The sequence below is a fragment of the Ovis canadensis genome, chromosome X, assembly GCF_042477335.2.
Source record: "Ovis canadensis isolate MfBH-ARS-UI-01 breed Bighorn chromosome X, ARS-UI_OviCan_v2, whole genome shotgun sequence".
NCBI classification, from domain to species: Eukaryota; Metazoa; Chordata; class Mammalia; order Artiodactyla; family Bovidae; genus Ovis; species Ovis canadensis.
The window spans coordinates 67,484,920-67,505,517 of record NC_091727.1 but is presented as its reverse complement, the minus strand read 5'-3'; the positions used below and the strand labels follow the sequence as shown (position 1 = coordinate 67,505,517).

The window sequence follows — 20,598 nt, the reverse complement described above, 5'->3', positions numbered from 1 at the left end:
AAAATCAATGAAATTGGTAACATAAAATAATAAATAAAATCAATGAAGTCAAAATGTAGATCTTTGGGAAGATCAATGAAATTAATAAACCTCTGGCCAGGCTGATTAGAAAGCAGAGAAAATGAGAGAAAGCAGGACAGCATTACCACAAATGAGAAAGGTGACATCACCCTATTATATACACATAAAAAAATGATAAGTGAATTTTAAGAACAAGTTCTTGTCAATAAACTCAACGACTGAGATGAATGGTCATATTCTTTAAAACATGCACACTATCAAAGCTCACTCAAATATAAGTATATAACCTAAAGATATACATTAAACGTTAAAAATCTTCCCCAAAAGAAAACATCAGGCTAAGATGAATTCACTGGTGAATTCTACCAAATATGTAAGGATGAAATAATATGGATTCTACAAACATTATTTCTGAAAATTAAAGAGGTATTTCATCCCAACTCATTTTAATGAATTAGGCCATGTTGATACTAAAACCTCACAAAGACATAAGAAAAATACAAAGGAATCTCCCTCATGAAAGTAAAAGCAACAATTAACAAAATTTGAGCAAATCTAATCTAACAACATCTTGACAAAGTAAGGTTTATCCCAGAAACTCAGACACGTTTCATAATTTAAAAATCAATGTAGTTAAATACATTGAATTCCAAAAGAAAAACCACATAATCATCTCAATGAACATAAAAATAGCACTTGACTAAATTCTAAACTCATTCAATACTTTAACTCAAAAATCTAAGAATGAAAAGAAACTGATTTAACCTAATAAAGGATATCTACAAAACAAAAACCTACAGCTACTAATATCCTTAAGGTGAAAGACTAAATGCTTTCTCCTAAAGGGAATAAGAGAAAAATGCCCATTCCTACCACTTCTATTCAATACTGTATTGGAAGTTCTAGGCAGTAAATAAAGGGAAAAAACTAAAGAAAATTAGATTAGAAAAGAAGTAAAATTGTACTTATCTTCAAGTGAAATAATCTTATAAGTAGAAAGTCCTAAGGAATCCATAATAAAACAAAAAAAAAACTAACAAAAAAGATTAGGAAGCAATAGATTACAGGATTTAAACCCCCAAATCAACTGTATTTCTATACTACAGTAAGTCATCCAAAAATCAAATTGAGAGCTCCATTCTGAATAGCATCAAAACACAAACGAAAAGATTTATACCTAAAAACTATAAAACACTGCTTGGAAAAAGTGAAGGATATATATAAATGGAAAGAAAGTTATGAAAATCTGTTTGGATTAGAACACTCTCATCAAACTGATCTACAAAGTCAATACAATCTATATCAAAATCCCAACAGGCTTTCTTTCTTTCTTTTGTAGAAAATAGCAAATGATCCTAAATGCAAAGAATACAGAATACCGGAAACAATTTTGAAAAACAACAAAACTATTAGGTCTTTCATCACAGATTTTTTTTTTTTTTTTGGCTACACCCCAAGGCATGTAGGTCTTAGTTCCCCCGATTGGAAGCATGAAGTCTTAACCACCACTGGACCATCAGGGAAGTCCCTCATTACCAGATTTTAAAATGTTACCTTAAATTTACAGTAAACAAGATAGTGCTACATTGATAAAAGAATAGATACAGAAAATAACTGATATATTGGGCTTGATCAAAATTAAAAATCTTAGTGCTATGGATAAACACTATAGAAAATGCAAAGACAAGCTACATAGTGGGAGAAAATATTTGAAAATGTTATTTTTGCTAACTTTGTGTTCAAATACTATAGCTACAATAAGAAAAAAAATTAGAAATGGAGAAAAGGTTTAATTGTTATTCCTACAAATACATATGAATGAGCAATAAGCAAATAAAATGATGCTCAACCTCATTAAGCTTAACGAAATACAAAATAAAACCACAACAAAATACCACTTCACACAAACTAAAATGGGTATAACAAAAAACACAGGCAATAACAAGTGATGATGAGAATGTGGAGAAATGTGAACTTTGATATATTGTAGGTGGGAATGTAAAATAGTATGGGCACTTTGAAAAACAGTTTGCAGTTTCATTAAAAGCTAAATAAATATGACCCAGATAATCTACTCCAAAAAAATTTACACAAGAAAAATGAAAATATACAAGAAGATGTACATCCATGTTCACAGCAACATTTATTAATAGACAAAAGAAAAACAAAAAGGGGAAACAAATGAACTTTGTCAAGTGCCAAATGGAAAAAAACAAAAATAAACTGAATAATATATTCAGCTCTAAAAAAGGAATATGTGATATGCTACCACAAGGATCAACCTCAAAAAGATTTTGAGAATTCCCAGGCAGTCCAATGGTTAGGACTCAGTGCTTTCACAACCTTGGTCCCAGGTTTAATCCCTGGAGGAATTAAGGTCCTGTAAGCCTTGCTGCATGGCCAAAAAAGACAAAGAAAAGAAAAAAAGACTTTAATAAGTGAAGAGGGGGGTCATACTATATAAACATTATATAATTTCATTAATATGAAATATCCAGAAAAGGCTCATTTTAGATAGATCAGTGGTAGCCTGGGGCTGAGGACAGAACAGGACTGAATATAGACAGGCTTGAAGGAATTTTTGGAAACAGTGAAATGTCCTAAAACTGGATTGTGGTAACAGCTGCACACTATACACAAATTTAATGAAAATAAGTGAATTGTGCACATACATTGAATAATTTTTTGGTATGATATTATATCTCAATAACACTTAAAAAGAACCAAATTGAAAAATGTTTAACTAAAAAAAAAAAATCACCTACAACAAAGAAAATTCACTTAAGATCTCAATAGCAGAATGGAGACAGGGAAAAACAGTCACTGAATTCGAAGACAGAAATTGCCCAATCTGAATAACAGAACAACAACAACAAAAGGCTGAAACAAAACAGAGACTCAGGCCCGTTGGGGCAATATAAAAAAGTCTGGTATACAAGTCTTCAGATACCAGAATGAAAAAAACAATATACTGCAGGAAAAAATATTTGTAGGAGTCAAAAATTTCCCAAATTTGATTGAAAGATAAATATATATATATATTCCATCACCTCAGCAAGCCCAAACAAGATAAGCTGAAAGAAAAAGCATTCAAAAATATTAGTCAAACTGCTAAAAAAAAAAAAAAAGAAAGAAAAGAAAAATAAAGAAAAAACTTGCAAGCAGCTACAAAAATCAACACTTTTTCTATGGGGAAACAATGATGCTAAACAACTGCAAATTTCTCATGAGAAACAATGGAGGTGATAGATGGTAGAAAAGTATCTTTATTTAAAGTGCTGAAAGAATAGATAATGGTTTCCTTATCTAATATCTCCTTATTCAATAAAAACATCTTCCAGGAATTAAGGTGAAATGAACACATTCTTAAGATGCAGGAAAATTAAGAAAATTCATTTCAAACAGCATTGAGATGAAATGATAAGAGTTCTTTAGTCTTGAAGGTAAATAATCATCTTTAAGAATGAACAACAGAACTGGTAAGTGACTAAATGACCATTTTTCTTTTCCTAAATAAGTTCTTTAAAATATATAAGACTCTAAAATATGAAAGGAATCATAATACAGTCTGGTGGGCTTTCAAAACACTTAAAAGGAAATCAGTCCTAAATATTCATTGGAAGGACCAATGCTGAAGCTGAAACTCCAATACTTTCGCCACCTGATGTGAAGAATTGACTCATTTGAAAAGACCCTGATGCTGGGAAAGATTGAAGGCAGGAGGAGAAGGGGACGACAGAGGATGAGATGGTTGGATGGCATCACCGACTCAATGGACATGAGTTTGAGTAAACTCTGGGAGTTGGTGATGGACAGGGAGGCCTGACGTGCTGCAGTCCATGGGGTCACAAAGAGTCGGTCACGACTGAGCGACTAAACTGAAATGAACTGAAGACACATAGCAACTACTTTTTTAAAAATGAGGAAGTTTAAAGAGATCTAAGTGTATGTTTTACCTGAAGTGGTAAAACATTAAATCTATACAAACTGTTAGGTGATTACTAGGTCTGTATATTGTAATCTCTACAGCAACAACAACAAAATAAATTGAAGAGATGCAACCAAAAGTTTTAAAAAGAACATTAAGTTTTGAAGTGAAGTTGCTCAGTCCTGTCCATGGAATACTAAAAAAAGTTGAAATAATGCAAATGAAACAGTATCAACAAACAAAAGTAACAAAGATGACAAAGCTCAGATACATTAGAAACAGCATGACTATGTTCCTTAAGAGAAGAAAAAAAGCTTGACAACTGCAAATTAATGATTTTCTTGACCTTAAAGTTAATCCACTATGGCAAAGAGTTATGAAGAAATTTAGAGAAGAGAAGGTGCCTACAGGGAATGATAGAATCTGAGCAACTGATTATTGGAATAATGCCACAGAAAGTCATATAAAAGCAGGTAGGAATATTATACTAAAAATTATAATCAATTGTTAATGGCCAAATGCAGGGCCCCTCAAGGTTTCAAAAACAGGTGTCAGGCTGTACTGGCCTGTAGTCTTTATCAACAGGTGGCCCCAGGGAAGATTACAGAGACAGATTCCATTTGTGCTGTATGGGGAAGGGGGAGTAGCAACTATGTGTGAAATCCTGCAGGAGGTATCTCTTCTATCTCTCTTACAAAAAAAAAAAAAAATTCTTAATCTCAAAGTAAGCTCACCAAAACCTGTGGCCTGAAGCACTGGATAGAGTAATACAGGGCAGACCAAAATTAATACCAGGCCCATCTCCCCTAAGGAACAAAAGCCTAAATGGACAATGTGGGGAAACTCAGTGGTGGAAACCAACTACATCTGGGTAAGGGAGAAAAAAAACAAACCTTTACCCTAGGGAGGAACATGAATACAAGCTGCAAGCAGCATTAAATATGAAGGTGCAAGAAGACTTGTACAGGCTATATTCTAAGACCCAGAATAAAACAGCCAGTTTAAAATTAAAATAATATACAGGGGAAAACTGAAGAGGAAAGACCCTCTCTGGAAAGAAGTGCAATGGGGGAAATCCAAAGCCAAGCAGGGACAGAGAAACAAGTTATCATTATACCGTTCAAAGTCTCTAGTGCACTAAGATAACATAGTAACAAACTTCAAAAAAAGCCCAATTCTCACTGCTGCTGCTGCTGCTAAGTAGCTTCAGTCGTGTCTGACTCTGTGCGACCCCATAGACAGCAGCCCATCAGGCTCCCCCATCCCTGGGATTCTCCAGGCAAGAACACTGGAGTGGGTTGCCATTTCCTTCTCCAATGCATGAAAGTGAAAAGTGAAAGTGAAGTTGCTCAGTCGTGTCCGACTCTTAGAGACCTCATGGACTGCAGCCCACCAGACTAGTGTGATACAAAATTCCACATTAAAAGCCTAGACAAAGGAAAGATATGTTTTTCTCAAAGAATAAAACATATTTACTTCAATATCTACTACCTTATATAACATATGACTTTCAACAAATTATAATGTAAATCAAGAGTGATAAAAATAAATGTCTGAAAAAGTATAATCTTTAAAACCAGACTCAGATACAAGATGTGGGAACTAACAGAATATTTTAGATAACTAGGATAACATGTTTGAAACATAGGCAACAGACAAGATCACATAAGTAATATCAGAAGAGAGGCAGAAACTATAAGAAGCAATCAAATTAAAATGGTAGAAATTAAAAACACATTAACAGAAATGAAGAATGCCTTTAATGGGCTCATAATTATATTCAACACAAATGAATAATCAGGAAACTAGAACACAGGTTGACAGAAACTATCTAAAGTACAATAATACAAAACTAAGAGGAAAAAAAAAAATTCAGGACAAAACTACAGACAGTAAAAAGATCAGTAGATTGCCAGAGGTTAGGGGATGGAGGGAGGGATAAATAGGCAAAGTACAGAGGATTTTTTTAGGGCAGAGATTCTGATTAATAGTTTAATTTTGAGTACACTGTCATTATCAATTGGTGCAAACCCACAGAATGTACAACAGCAAGACTGAACCCTAATGTAAACTGGACTTGGAGGATGATGGGTTAATGTAGGTTCATTAGTTGTAGCAGAAGTACCACTGTGGTGGGGAATGTTGATAATGAGAATGGCATTACATATGTGAGGGAAGGGAATATATGGGAAATCTCTGTACCATCCTTTCAACTTTACTATGAACCTAAAATGGCACTAAAAGAGCAAATTCTGTTTTTTTTTAAAAATGACTTTAACTCAAATCCATACAAAGAAATAAACAGAGCCAGAAAAGTTTAACTATATAGGTAAAAATAAATGATAGAATATAATGCTTTACTCTTTAATTCTAAAATGATTTAAAAGAGAACTGGATAGATAGACACTTTTCTGGCAGTTCAGTGGCTAAGACTCCATGTTCCCAATGCAGGGGGCAAAGGTTCAATCCCTGGTTAGGGAACTGAGATCCTGAATGCTGCACAGTGTGGCCAAAAATAAAAATATAAAACAAAGAGAGAGAACTGCATAAAAGATACAAATATAAAACAACTATAAAACAGTACTTTGGGTTATAACATGTAAGGACCTCATTTGCACGGCAACAGCACAAAGAAGAGAGGATGCAAAAAAAAAAATACTGGAAGATTTCACACAGTATTGAACATGAATTAATATTAACCTGAAATAGATGGTTTCAAGTTAATCTGCATATTATAATGTCTTGAGCAAAATTTAAAAGTACACTAAAAATAAGGTTTCCTATCACCAGCAATTGGCACGTATAGGTTTTAAAATTTTTTAATCATTCTAATATGGGAATAGGGATATCTTTTTTTAAATTGAATTCCACTAATTGCAAATCAGCACCTTTTCATTGGCCCATTTGCCATCTCTGTATTTTCTTTTCTTTTTTTTTTTTTTTTTTTGTGGGTCTGATACCAGCTCAACACAGTTTTTTAGGCAGTACTCTTAATCCATTGGTGCCTTTAATTAATTGGACTAAAAATGACCCAAATGAAAACCTGTTTGCACAAACTCTTCGGTGTGAAAATCTAAAAGATATGGTTTCTTTAGGCTTTATTTAATAATATAGTTATAACAGAAGGCTTATATTAGGCTGCTGCTAAATCACTTCAGTCGTGTCCAACTCTGTGCGACCCCATAGATGGCAGCCGGCCAGGCTCCTCCGTCCCTGGCATTCTCCAGGCAAGGACACTGGAGTGGGTTGCCATTTCCTTCTCCAATGCATGAAAGTGAAAAGTGAAAGTGAAGTCGCTCAGCCGTTTCTGACTCTTAGCGACCCCATGAACTGCAGCCCACCAGGCTACTCCGTCCATGGGATTTTCCAGGCAAGAGTATTGGAGTGGGGTGCTATTGCCTTCTCTGTATATTAGGCTAGCAGATTATAAACATTTTCTTATTTCTTGTAGCTTCTTATTCTAACATAATGAGAATAAATTATTGTTGACTCATTCCCTGCCTCCAGTCAATAGTCTTACTAGATGAACATTTTCAGAGTTTACCTGTTGGCGGTAAAAGTTTCTTTTAGTTTTCTTTCCTTTCTTTGGCCTCACAGTGCAGTCTGTGGTATCTTAGTTCCCTGACCAGGGGTTGAACCTCCATCTCTGTATTTTCTTTGGTGAAGTGTATGTTCAGATCTTCTGCCCAATTTTGTCTTCTTTGTTTTCTTATTGTTGAGTTTAAAGTTGTTGTTGTTTAGCTGCTAAGTCATGTCCAACTCTTTGCGACCCCATGGACTGGAGCCAGCCAGGCTCCTCTGTCCATGGGATACTCCAGGCAAGAATACTGGAGTGCATTTTAAGAGTTGTCAATATATTAAAGTCCTCTATCAGACAGAGGTTTTGCAAAATGTTCTCCTGAGTGTGTTAGTCACTCAGTCACATCCAACTCTTTGCAACCCCATGAACTGTATTCAGTCAGGCTCCTCTGTCCATGGGATTTCCACTCTGATAACCCAGAGGGATGGTATGGGGAGGGGAGGTGGGAGGGGGTTTCAGGAGTGGGAACTTATGTACACCCGTGGCGGATGCATGTTGAGGTATGGCAAAACCAATACAGTATTGTAAAGTTAAAAAAAAAAAAAAAAGATGGCAAAAGGGATAGATGGGAAAAAAAAAAAAAAAAACCTTGAGATGTAAAAAAAAAAGAATACTGGAGTGGGTTGCCATTTCCTTCTCCAGGGGATCTTCCCAACCTTGGGATCAAACCTGGGTCTCCTGCATAGCAGGTAGATTCTTTACCGTCTGAGCCACCAGGGAAGCCCCAAAATGTTCTCCTAGTCTGTGGCTTTTGTCTTTTCATTCACTTGACAGTGTTTTGTCAGAGCAAACATTTTTTTTGCTGCACCCCACAGCTTATGGGGTCTTAGATTCCCAACCAGGGATTGATTGAATCCAGACCACCTGCACTGGAAGCATGGAGTCCCAACCAATGAACCACCAGGGCATTTCCAGAGCAAATATTTTTAATTTTATATAAGCCCTACTTATCAATTTCTTTTTTGATGTCGTATCTAAAACTCATCAGTTCAGTTCAGTCACTCAGTCATGTCTGACTCTTTGCGACCCCATGAATCACAGCATGCCAGGCCTCCCTGTCCATCACCAACTCCTGGAGTTCACTCAGACTCACGTCCATCGAGTCCGTGATGCCATCCAGCCATCTCATCCTCAGTCGTCCCCTTTTCCTCCTGCCCCCAGTTCCTCCCAGCATCAGAGTCTTTTCCAATGAGTCAACTCTTCGCATGAGGTGGCCAAAGTACTGGAGTTTCAGCTTTAGCATCATTCCTTCCAAAGGACACCCAGGGCTGATCTCCTTTAGAATGGGCTGGTAAACTCATCACCAAACCTCAAATTACATGTTCTCCTGTATTTTCTTTCAGAAGTCTTACACTTTTCCATTTTCTACTTAGGTGTATGTTCCATTTTCAGTTCATTTCTGTAAAAGGGTGAGGGTCTCAAAGTAGGTTCACTTTTTAACCTGTGGATATACAATTATTCCAGTACTTGTTGATAAGACTATCCTTTTACCATTTTACAGCTTTTCTGCCTTTCTCAAAGATTAGTTTGCTATATTGTATGGATTATTTCTTAGTCGTCTATTCTATTCTATTGATGCATGTGCCTATCCTCTTAATAGCTACATGCTGCTGTCATAACTACAGCTTTATATATACAGTAAGTTTTTAAACCAAGTGGTATCGAAACCAACTTTGTGCTTCTGCACTGTTACCTGTTATAGATAATTAGCCTTTCCATAAAAGGTTTAGTCAACTTATCAACAAAATATTTTGGTGGAATTTTGATGCAAATTACATTGACTCTATAGCTCAAGGTAGAAAAATTTGACATTTTAACAATATTGAGTTTTCCAAACCATGAACAGAAAGTATCTCTCCATTTATTTAGATCTTATTTGATCTCTTTCCTTAGTATTTTCTGGTTTTTCATCAACAGATCCTGTACATATTTTGTTAGATTTATACCTAAGTACTACATTTTTGTTTGGTGCAACTGGAAATGGTATTTTTTAAAATTTATTTGGCTGCACTGGGTCTTAGTTGTGGCATGCAGGATCTTCGATCCTTGTTGCAGCAGGCAAACTCTTAGTTGTGGCATGTGGGATCTGGTTCCCCAAGCAAAGATCAACCCAAGGCCCCCTGCATTGGAAGTGTGGAGTCTTAGCCACTGGACTATCAAGGATGTCTCTGGAAATGGGAATTTTTTTTTATTAAAAATTCCAATTGTTCATTCCTGGTATGTAAGCAAATTATTGACTTTTGTATATTCAAAATATATCCTGCATCCTTCTTATTCTTGCTTATTAGTTCTACATTTGAGGGTTAGTTTGATTAGTTTCATAACTTTGCTTTAAAGAACTACATCACTAATCAGTATACTTGTCTCTCTTATATTAATAATTAGAGAAAATGTGCATCTCTTTTTGCCATCAGAGGTGTATTTAAATGCAACAATGTTTCCAATACTGTATTATGAATGACTGTAATATGAATATGACTGTAATATGAATGACTGTAATACTGTACTCCATTAAGTTTTAATAACACTTCATTCAGTATAATATAGTACTCCATTAAGTTTTAATAACACTTCATTCAGTATAATATAGGTTATCATATCGATTACACTAGGCTACCATAAAGCAACCATACCGCTGCTTCTTCACTGTCAATGCATGAATCATTATACTTGTAAATATATATTAACTTTTATTTTTACATTATGTTTTCATTTTTGGTATCTATTATCAGTAATATGGAAGAGGGCATGGCAACCCACTCCAGGATTCTTACCTGGAGAATCCCCATGGACAGAAAAGCCTGGCAGGCTACAGTCCATAGGGCTGCAAAGTCAGATATGACTGAAGCGACTTGGCACGTCAGTACAATACTGATGGAGATACTGATAGAAATCTTGTAAACAGATGACATACGCTTATGGTCTCAATAAATACAATAGAATACCATAAATGTATTTTCCTTATGATTTTCTTAATAACATTTTCTTTCTTTTAGCTTACTTTATTGTAAAAATAAGTATGTAGCACATATATCATACAAAATATGTGTTAACTGTTTATGATATAGGTAAGGCTTTTGGTTAAGTTCTTGAGGAATCAAAAGTTAATATGTGGATTTTCAACTGCCTGGAGGATTGGTGCCCCTAACCCTTGCACTGTTCAAGGGTCAACTTTACTTGCAAATCACTTATCTGCTAAGAGTTTAATATCCAAATTATACCAAAAGTTATAATAACTCAATGAGAAGGGAAACAATCTACTTAAAAACTTGACAAAATATTTAAACAGACATTCCATCAAAAAAAGATATATAAAAGGCTGATAAAAACATGGAGGGAATTCCCTGGTAGTCCAGTGGATAGGACTCCTCACTTTCACTGCCAAGGGCACAGATTCAATCGCTGGTCAGGGAACTAAGATTTGGCAAGCAGCAGGGTGGAGCAAAAAAATAAAAAAGAAAATATTCCATAATTCATTAGTCGTTAAGAAAATGCAAATTTAAAGTACAATGAGATGCAATTTTACTACAACAGAATGCAGTAACATATGTAGAGAAAAATGTAAAAATCATTAACCATACCACACTGCTGGTGGGAATGTAATATTAAGGTTAATTTGAAAAAGAATTTGGAAATTCCTTAAAAAGTTAAATTATCCAATATGATCCTAAAATTCATGAGAAGTGAAAATATCCCCACACAAAGATTTCCATGTGAATGCTCACAGAAGCATAATCTACAACAGCCAGTAAAATAGAAACAATCTAAACTCACAAGTGTTTAATGCAGAAGCAAAAACTGGTATACTCATACAACTGAATTGTATTTACAAACAAGTGAAATGTTGATACATATAAAAATACAGATGAATTTTTAAATAATCTATGTGAAAGAAATCAAATACAAACATTACATATTATATTATTCCAGTTGTATAAAAGGTCCACAAAAGGCAAATCTACAGAAGCAAAAGTAGATTAGTGTTTGCCAGTAGTTAGAGGTAGGAACAGAAATTAAATTTAAACTAATATGAGGAATGCTACTGGGATAGTGAAAATGTTATAAAAAGGAATTAGGGTAATGCTTGCAGAACTCATTAAATTTAATAAAAATATTTAATTGTATACTTTAAATGATCAAATTAAATGGTATGTAAGTTTTATCTCAAAAAAAAGTCAATTTTTAAAATTGGAATGGTATAACACTGAAAGATGGACGTTGTCATATGGATAGCCATGCCATGTATCTATTTACTCTAATTATTTGACTTAAAAGGTGGCTCAGATGGTAAAGAATCTGCCTGCAGTCTGGGAGACCTGGGTTCGATCCCTGGATTAGGAAGATCCTCTGGAGGAGGGCATGGCAACCCACTCCAGTATTCTTGCTTGGAGAATCCCCATGGACAGAGAAGCCTCACAGGTGACAGTTCACAGGGTCGCAAAGAGTCGGACATGACTGAGCAATTGAGCACACACACAAAAACCCAACCACCAACTTACTGGAGGATATGGAAAGATAAAGGAATGACATCTCTCAAAAGATATAATAACTCCATATGCATATGCACCCAACAAGATTTTAAAAATACAGAAGACAATAAATGATAGGTGTGAAAGGAAAAAAAAATTCAAAAGTATTTTGACATTTCAACATTGCTCTCTCTCGAAGATCCCCTGTGCCACAATTAAGCCCTAATGTAGCCAAAATTGCTCTCTCAAAAGTTAATACAGTCAGAAAACCAGAAAAAATATGGAAGGCCTGAACAAAACTATCAACCAACTTGATATAATTATAGAACACACCAAACAACACAACAAAATACATATTCTTCTAAAATACATATGTTTAATACTGATAAAGCCAGATCATGTTCTGATCTATAAAACAAATCTCACTGAATTTAAAAAATAGTAATATAAAGGGCATTCTAGAACATAAAATCAATCTAGAAATTAACAACAGAGACACATCTGGAAAATTCCCAAATAAATGGAAATTAAACAACAAATGTCTAAATAACAGAGATCAAAGAGAAAATCTCTAGGAAAATTAAAACTGAAGACACTGAACTAAAAGACAATGAAAATATAATACATAAAAATCTGTGGGATGCGGCTAAAGCAGTGCTAATAGAAAGGGGCTTCCCTGATAGTTCAGTTAGTAAAATATCCATCTGTAATGCAGGAAACCCCAGTTCAATTCCTGGGTTGGGAGGATCCCCTGGAGAAGGGAAAGGCTACCCACTCCAGTATTCTGGCCTCGAGAATTCCATGAACTGTATAGTCCATGGGGTCGCAAAGAGTCGGACATGACTGAGTGATTTTCACTTCACTTCATTTCACTTCACAGCACTAAATACCTATACTGGAAAATAATAAAGACCTAAAATCCAAAACCAAAGTTTGTATTAAAGAAACTAGAGAAAGAAGAGCAAATAAATTTAGCAAGCAAAAGGAAGAAAATAGTAAAATCTAGAACAGATATAAAAACGAAAACACACACACAAAAAAAAAAATCAATAAAACCGAAAGTTGGTTCATTAAAAACCTTGAATAACACAGGTTTCAACTGCATGGCTCCACTTATACAAAGTTTTTTTCAGACTTCCCTAGTGTTCCAGTGGTTAAGAAGTGAAAGTGAAAGTCGCTCAAAGAGTCGTGTCCAACTCTTTGCGACCCCATGGAATTCTCCAGGCCAGAACACTGGAGTGGGTAGCCCTTCCCTTCTCCAAGGGATCTTCCCAACCCAGGGATCAAATCCAGGTCTCCCGCATTGCAGGTGGATTCTTTACCAGCTGAGCCACAAGGGAAGCCCAAGAATACTGGAGTAGGTAGCCTATGGATCTTCTCCAGTGGATCTTCCCCACTCAGGAATCGAACTGGGGTCTCCTGCATTGCAGGCAGATTCTTTACCAACTGAACTATTGGGAAAGCTGAGTCCACCAGTCAATTCAGGGGACACAGGTTAGATCCCTGGTCCAGGAAGATTCCACATGCTGAGGCAACTAATTCCATGCCTCGCCACAACTACTGAGCTCATGTGCCACAATTTTACTAAAGTCTATGCACCCTAGAGCCTGAGCTCCACAACAAAAAAAGCCATAGCAATGAGAAGCCCACACATCACAACTAGAGTAGACTCTGCCCATCGCAACTAGACAAAGTCCACGCGAAGTAACAAAGGCCCAATGCAGCCAAAAATAAACAACAAATAAATCTTCAGAAAGCAACAAAGTTGTTTTCCAAGAGTAAATACAACAATACTACATGATCCACAATTGGTTGAATTCACAGATTCGCAGATATAGACAACTCGTCTATAAGTTATACATATATTTTCAACTGTGCCCAGGGTTGGCTGACCAAAATAAACAAGAAAGAAACCACAGAAGAGAAAGAAATTATAAACAATCAGTATTACAAATAATGCCAAAGACTTTATAAGGAAAATAAAGTAATACTACAAACAATTCATTCTTATGAATTTGATAAATTACATGAAATGGAATAATTATTTGAAAGATGGAGACTACCAAAACTTGCTCAGGAAAATCTGAATAGCCCTATATCTTGTAAATAAATTGGACTGGGAAGTTAATAACCTACTAAAGGTGAAAAATCCAGGCCGAGATGGTTTCATTGGTAAATTCTACCTATCAAGGAAGAAATAACACCAATTCCACACAATCAATTCCATTAAAAAGAGAAGGAGTGAGCAGGATCCAAATATGAAGCCAATACTACTACCCTGTTCACAAATCTGGAGAGAAACATCATCAGAAAATTACAAATCAATATCTCTAATGAACATACAGATATAAAAACTGTCACAAAATGTTAGCAGATCAAATCCAGTAGTATTTAAAAATATCACAATCAAGTGGGTTTCATCTCAGGAATGTAAAGTTCGTTCAACATTCAAAAATCAATGAAATTCCATATCAACAATTTAAATAAAGAACAGGGGGACTTCTGTAGTGCTCCAATGGCTAGGAATCCATGCGTACAATGCAGAGGGCCTAGGTTTCATCCCTGGTCAGGGAACTAGATCCCACATGCTGCGACTAAAGATCACACACTGCAACTAAAGATCCTGCATGCTGCAAGTAAGACCTAGTGTAAAGAAACAAATATTTTAAAATAAATAAATAAATAAGAAAGACCATGCAGTTTTCTCTATAAATTTAGAAAAAGAAACTTGAAAAATTCATATTTTCATGGTAAAACACTCACAAAACTATAAACAGAATGGGAAGTGCTTAACCAAATAAAGGGCATCTATATAAGACCTACAGCTAACAGATACAGGAAAGAAGGAAAGTATGCCCTTCCTCTCTAACCCACTAAACATTGTATTGGAAGGTCTATCAGATCAATAAAGCAAGAAAAACAATTATAAGACACACATGTTGAAACAGAAGAAATTTTAAAGGCCTTTATTTCTTTATCTGCAGAAAAAATGTGTCCATCTAGAAAATCTCAAATAATCTACCAAAAAAGAAAAAAAAAAAAAAAACCACCCATGCCTTATAATTAAAAAGTGAATTTAGCAAGGTTGAAGAATATCAGGTCAATAAACAAAAGTCGATTACATTCCTATATAGAGCTACAAATATTAGAAGTTTAAAATAAAGAAAAAAATAAAAATAACACAATTTATAATACCATCCAAAAACTGAAGTTCTTAATATAAATGTGTACAGCATCTGTATGTTAAAAACAACAAAATATTAATGAAGTAATCAAAGAAGATTTAGATAAATAGGGAGAAATACCATGTCTATGAATCAGAAGATTTAGTAAGTTATCAAATCTACCCAATCTCATCTATAGATTCAATGTCATCCCATTCAAAATCTCAGGAATCTTTTTGTAGATTTTTTTAAGGTACTTTTGCAGATAACAGTAGGACAATAAAATGGAAAGAGACCTCAAAGACACAGCACAAAGGGAAAATTTACCTAAAGGGTGACAATCGTTTAGGAAAACCAGAGGCTACTACCCTAGGTAAGCACCCCTGCTCACTAAGTAGGTGTGTCACTCAGAAAAGCAAGCCACTTCCCCTATCCTCAGCTCCAGATCAGCAGTGCAGAGGTTTTGCCAAGGGGTAGGAATAGGCTATAATAAAGAGCACAGAGGTATCACCAAGGGAACCAAGTGAATTTGGAACAAGCTGGGGGAAAGTTGAATCCAAAAAGTACTCTTAAAAAGAATAGAAATTTTGGTGGTAAGCAATTAAGAGACTGGTAACTGCATGAGAGCAACACACTGAAAGAACATCAGTTATAAGTTTACCATAGAGAACCAGGAAAAGAGATAGGTAAGAATAGCCCTTCTGAGGTCTGTACATATGCTCTCAGACTACAGTAAAATTAAACTAGATTGATAACTAAAAGAAAACTCAGAAATTCCCAAATACATGGTTTTTTTTTTTTTTAATTTTTTAGTTTTACTTTATTTTACTTTACAATACTGTATTGGTTTTGCTATACATTGACATGAATCCACCACGGGTGTACATGTGTTCCCAAACATGAACCCCCCTCCCACCTCCCTCCCCATAACATCTCTTTGGGTCATCCCCCTGCACCAGCCCCAAGCATGCTGTATCCTGCATTGGACATAGATTATTTTAAATAACACACTTCTAAGTAGCACATGGATCAAGGAAGAAATCTCAAGAGAATTTAAATTTTGAGCTAAATGAAAATAAAAATACAATTTGTTAAAAAGTTGCAGGATACAGTGTACACAGTGCTTAAAGGGAAATTTATATATTGAATGCATATATTAGAAACAAATAAAAATCTAAAACCAAAAATTTAAGCTTTCACTTTAGGAAACTAGAAAAGAAGAACAAATTAAATTCAAATTAACCTTAAAAAAGAAGAACACAGCAGAAATCAAATTAAAAATAGCAAACAGACAAAATCAGTAAAACCTAAAGCTGATATTTTCAAAATAGCAAAAAAATCAATAAGCCTCCAGCAAAGATAACTATGAATTAAAAAAAAGAGAAGACACTAATTACTAGTATCAGAAATGAATGCGGGGGTGGGCATCACTACAGATTCCATGGACATTAAGAGGATAAGAGAAAAGTATTCTTAGGGGGAAGCACACTGACTGAAACCGCCTGCTCTGGCCAGGCATCATAGTAACCATTTGCATGACTTGTTTTATAACAGGAGGTTCTGGTAAGGAACATGGAACTAATAAGCCTCCACCAACAGGCAGAGTTTGGGAAAGGTCAAAAGGAGACACCACATGTCCAACCACCTCCCAGAATCCTCCTCTCTGGCATCCGTCTTGGCTGAACAAGGCGTGCACCAACAGGAAGGACTCTGAGTCAGAATGATTGGCTAAAGACAACCCAGAAACTAATCCTACCACCATAAAACCCAAGACTGCAAGCCATGTGACAAAACAGTTCTCCTGGTTTCCCTTACCCTCCTGCTCTCCACCCAGGCGCCCTTTCCCAGTAAAATCTCTTGCTTTGTAAGCACATGTGTCTCCTCGGACAATTCATTTCCCAGTGTTAGACAAGAGCCCAGTTTCAGGCCCTGGAAGGGGCTCCCTTCCTGCAACAGTATGAGTAATTATAACTACAAACTTGATAATCTAGATGAAACAGACCAATTTCTTAAAAGAAACAATCTGCCAAAACTGATACAAGAAAAAATAGACAATTTCATTAGGCCTATATCTATTAAAGAAATGGAATCAATAATTAATAGCCTTCTAAAACAGAAAGCACCAAGTTCAGATGAGTTCACTGGTGAACTTAATCAAACATTTAAGATATTATACCAATTCTCTACAATTTCTTCCAGAAGATAGAAGCAGAGGCAGTATTTCCTCATTCTATGGAGGCCAACATTATCCTAATACCAAAAACAAAGACATTACAAGAAAACCATACACCAACATCTCTCATTAATGTAGATACACATATCCTCAACAAATTAGCATTTTGAATCCAACAAAATAAGACAAGAATTATACACCATAAGGGACTTCCCTGGTGGCTCAGATGCTAAAGAAACTGCTTGTAATACAGGAGACCCAAATTCGATTCCCTGGTTGACAAGATCCCCTGGAGAAGGGAATGGCTACTCACTCCAGTGTTCTTGCCTGTAGAATTTGATGGACAGAGGAGCCTGGCGGACTACAGTCCATGAGGTTGCAAAGAATTGGCCATTATTGAGTGACTAACACTTTCACTTTTTTCACATGCACCATAACAAAGTGGGGTTTATTCCAGGTATGCAAGACTAATTCAATGTTAGAAAAATCAATGAACGTAAACCACTGCATCAACAACTAAAGAAAAATCACATGATCATATCAACAGATAAAGAAAAAGCATCCAACAAAACCCAATATCCATTCATGATAAAAACTCTGAGCAAACTAGGATTATAGGACTTCCTCAACTTGATAAAGAGCATCTACCAAAAATAATAATAATAATAATAATAATAATACAGTTAATGGTGTGAAACTAGAAGAATTTCCACAACAATCAATAAGAAGTCAAGGAAGGCCCCTCTCACCATTCCTTTTCAGCACAGCACTGGTAGTTCTAGTTAATGTAACAACAACAAAAAAAGATTTTAACAAAGGAAGTAAAAGGAATACAGATTGGGAAGGAAGAAATATAACTTTGTTTGGAGAGGACATGCCCAGCCATATAGAAAATCCTAAAGAATTAACGCCCAAAAAATAAATAAATTTTAAAAACTTGGACCTAGTAATTACACCAAGGTTGCAGGATACAAGGTTAATATACAAAAGTCAATCGCCTTCTTATATACCAGCAATAAAGAAGTGGAATTTGAGGTTAAAAACACAGTAATGTTTACATTTGCACTCCTCAAAATAAGGATATAAATCTAAATATGTATAGGATCTATATGAGGAAAACTACAAAATTCTGATAATAGAAATCAACTAAATAAGCAGAGTTACATTTCATGTGTATGGAGAGGGAGAGTAAATATCGTCAACGTGCCAGTTATTTCAAACTCAATGAATGTTACAGCAGGCAGGTAGCTAGGTATGAGCAGAGAAATGGGGGCAGGGGCCAGATGGCAGGAAATCGTGCATCTTGTAAACCGCAGGGGTCCACAGACAGACAAAGAAAAGCAGGAACCTTCAGAATGACCGGAAATTGGATGATTAGGGTCCCAGTAGTAGACAAAAAAGGTGGGGAAAGGCAGGAATCTCCTGAGTCCAAATGCAAACTTTTTCTCATTGTTCTCCTATTTTCATAATGATACCATTAGCCGTATACATAAGTACTCATCTTGCACCAACACCATACTTTGGAAATAAGCTAAATGAAGGAAAAAATCCCTCCTGCCGTCGGGAAAATGGAGCTGGAATGAAAATTCCGCCCCTTCATTTCTTTGCCCCTCATAACCCACTTGCCAAAGAGGCCAAGACCTGCCAGCCCACTCTGAGAGCTTATTCATGCTTAAATCAACTTCTACTATACTTTCTCAAAATCTCTGCTTCTTCTCTGAATTCTTACTAGAGGAAGAAAGAACCTCAAATTTACCAGCAACAAACAGACTCAATCGAATCCAAATCAAAATTTCAGCAAATTATTTTGTGGATATCAAATACTGACTTTAAATTTTATATAGAGAGGCAAAAGATCCAAAATAGGCAGCACAATACTGAAGAACAAGGTAATGGGACAGACACTCTAACTAAAGACTTACTGTAAAGCTATAGTAATTGAGACACTGCACTACTGATGAAAGAATAGACAAACAGGTCAGTAGAACAGAATACAGGGTGTAAGCCCAAAACTAGACCCACATGATTCAGTCAACTGATCTCTGACAAAGAAGTAAAGACAACAGAAGAGAAAAAAAGTCTTATCAATAAATGGGACAGACAATTGGAAATCCACATGCAATAAAATGAATCTAGACACAGACTTTACACTCTTTACAAGTGAAAAGTGAAAGTGAAGTCACTCAGTCTTGTCTGACTCTTTGTGACCCCATGGACTGTAGCCTACCAGGCTCCTCCATCCATGAGATTTTCCAGGCAAGAATATTGGAGTAGGTTGCCATTTCCTTCTTCAGGAGATCTTTCCAACCCAGGGATTGAACCCGGGTCTCCTGCATTGTAGGCAGACGCTTTACCATCTGAGCCACCAGGAAAGCCACCACTCTTTACAAAAATTCACCAAATAGATCATAAACATAAATATAAAATACAGGTAAGGCTATGAAATTCTTCTAAGGAAACAGGAGAGAGTCTAGATGATCCTGGATATGGTGATGACTTTCTAGATACAATATCACAGGCAAGATTCATGAAAAAATAATAGATAAGTTGGACTCAGGAATGGCTTCAGTATCTCCTCCTATATGAACCTCCGTCCATAGTTCTTCAGGCACTCTATCAGAGCTAATCCCTTACAACAAGGAGAGATAAGAAAGCCTTCTTAAGGGAACAATGCAAATAAATAAAAGAAAACAATAGAAGGGGAAGACTAGAGATCTCTTCAAGAAAATTTACAGATACCAAGAGAACATCTCATGCAACAGTATGGACCTAACAGAAGCAGAAGTTATTAAGAAGAAGTGGCAAGAATACACAGAAAGTGAAAGTGAAGTCACTCAGTCATGTCCAACTCTTGCAACCCCATGGACTGCAGCCTACCAAGCTCCTCTGTCCATGGGATTTTCCAGGCAATAGTACTAGAGTGGATTGCCATTTCCTTCTCCAGGGGATCTTCCTGAACCAGGGATCAAACCTGGGCCTCCCGCATTGTAGACAGATGCTTTACCATCTGAGCCACCAGGGAAGTCCTGAGAAGAACTGTACAAAAAAGGTCTTAATGACTTTCAAACTACTGCACAACATTTTTAAAAAATGTTCAACCTATAGCATGATTGTGCTCATTTCACGTACTAGCAAGGTAATGCTCAAAATCCATCAAGCTAGGCTTCAACAGCACATGAACTGAGAACTTCCAGATGTTCAAGCTAGATTTAGAAAAGGCAGAGGAACCAAAGATCAAATTACTAACATCCACTGGATCATAG

General features: G+C 35.8%; 1 long non-coding RNA gene and 1 other non-coding gene across 3 annotated transcripts in view; both read right to left on the bottom strand.

Annotated features, from left to right (window-relative positions):
- The window catches only part of LOC138931087 (uncharacterized), a 187,448-nt gene that overhangs the window by 132,808 nt on the left and 34,042 nt on the right, over nt 1-20,598 (bottom strand). The gene's annotated exons all lie outside the window — the stretch shown is intronic.
- On the bottom strand, nt 19,636-19,707 carry TRNAC-ACA (transfer RNA cysteine (anticodon ACA)). Its single transcript has one exon. It is a non-coding gene; the product is annotated as a tRNA-Cys (tRNA).